Here is a 1,916-nt window from a genome sequence, read left to right as displayed (position 1 = left end):
ATAATGTTATTAATCAATAAAAATTATTAAGTCAGCAAAGTCTAATTATAACATTCTTTGATGTACTATTCTATTTATACTTCTATCTTGGCATAAATTATTTTTATTTATTTATTTATTATTATGGGCTTATGTCAATACTCAGGTGGCCTCAGAACACACTCTGAGCTCATAGATTACTTGTGGCACTGATGGATGACTATATGTAGTGCTGGGGCTGGAACCTGGGCTTTGCTGTGCGCCAGGCAAAGTGTCTTATCCACTGCAATATCTCTCAGGCCTGACCAAGTCAAATTTTTGTCATTTCTTTCTAACTTTATTTCTGAACTACTTGTTTTTAAAACTGAACATTTTGCTATTATTACTATACTCATATATGATTTTTAAAATTCAGACACCAGAAAAGTAATACAAAAGAGTGGACCACATGTTTTTCATAATTGAATTTAAATTCAATCTCTGGCACTGCACAATCCCCTGAGCACCACTAGGAGTGAATTCTAAGTACTGGTAATTTTGGACCATATCTAAAATATCCTAGTGATACAGTAGGAATCACTACCAGGTATGATCCAAAAATAGAAAACACATGTGCAAAGTAAACTTAAAAACTTTGTGCATACTTAACTGGCAGGGAAGATTCTATTATCACAAAGGTGGATTTTGCTAAACGAGGCTTATCCACTGTATTCTAGATGTGCTGACCTTTTGTGATTTCCCCAAATCACAAGAAACTTGACTGCATAATTTGTGGTAGTGGGGGACTTTTTTCATACTCTCCCTTAGAAAAATATTTGTGAACTTTAATCTGGAAACAACTCAAATGTGGACAAACATAATGGTTCAATAAATTTTGATGTCCTAATAAACTTTCATGTATTCATGAAATGAACCACTATGCATCAATGATAGTGAGTGAATTATCATCCTATTCAATATCACAGATGGCAGACACAAAGAGAGTTGCTCTTTGTGTAATTCTGTTTATGTGAAGTTGAAGGCCAGACAAATCAAATCAATGATGATGAAAATAAAAATGGCCATCTTCAGAAAGGGATATTTTCTAGTGCAGAAAAGGGAGTACTTTGATTGGCACACTTCCTGTTCTAGGTCAATTTAAAGACTGGAAATGATAAATATAATATCATCATGGATTTTATTAATGTATTTTTTATTTTGCTTAATGTTCATAACTCCATTCCGCTACTTTCATATGATGGAGCTTCTCCAACATTGTTGGACATATATCATCTCTTACTCCGTGGCAGACATTTTTATTAGAAAGAAAAGTATTGAGTCAAACGTAAACACTTTTAGCAGTATTCAAGCTCACTTCCAGCACATATGTTCTTTTCATGTCTCTGCAGCCAGCTTTGAAAAATCATCTGTCCTATTCTTATAAAGCTGGTAGAAAAGTTATCTTTGTCTGAATCAGCACCACTCTGATAGCCGGTCATTGTCAGCGTCTGTTGCATAAGCATGAAATGTGAACATAAGTTTTCTTCATTATGAATATGGGTTGCTTAGAGAGCAGAGAGCAACCAGGTTAGGGCAGCTCATTCTATTTACCTTAGATGATCTTGAGCAATAACAGAAAGAGACTGCTCCCATAGGCTATACTTCTTTAGTACATATAAAATTAAAACTTTTTATTCATAAACCATTTTTGTTTTACATTTTTGGCTATACATAGCTGTGATCAGGGCTGATTCATGCTCTGTATTCAAGAGCATGGCTCAGAACACTCCAGTGGGAGTATTCAAGGGATCATATGTGATGTTAGGGATTCCCATCAGAGTTAGGACAGAGAGAGCTACATGCAAGGCATATACCTTTCCTTCTGCACTGTATCTTTGACACCTATAAAATTTTATTAAACTATGAAACTACAGATATTTGGCAGCAAACTGAGGAAA

General features: G+C 34.7%; 1 non-coding gene across 1 annotated transcript; it reads left to right on the top strand.

Moving 5' to 3' along the window:
- The first annotated feature begins 619 nt into the window (after positions 1 to 619).
- On the top strand, positions 620 to 785 carry LOC126031467 (U1 spliceosomal RNA). The gene has a single exon (XR_007503335.1). It is a non-coding gene; the product is annotated as a U1 spliceosomal RNA (small nuclear RNA).
- The last annotated feature ends 1,131 nt before the right edge of the window (positions 786 to 1,916 follow it).

Source organism: Suncus etruscus, chromosome 15 (assembly GCF_024139225.1).
Source record: "Suncus etruscus isolate mSunEtr1 chromosome 15, mSunEtr1.pri.cur, whole genome shotgun sequence".
In the NCBI taxonomy this organism is placed as follows: Eukaryota; Metazoa; Chordata; class Mammalia; order Eulipotyphla; family Soricidae; genus Suncus; species Suncus etruscus.
Note: the sequence above shows the minus strand (reverse complement) of the source record. Positions and strands in the feature narration are given on the sequence as shown.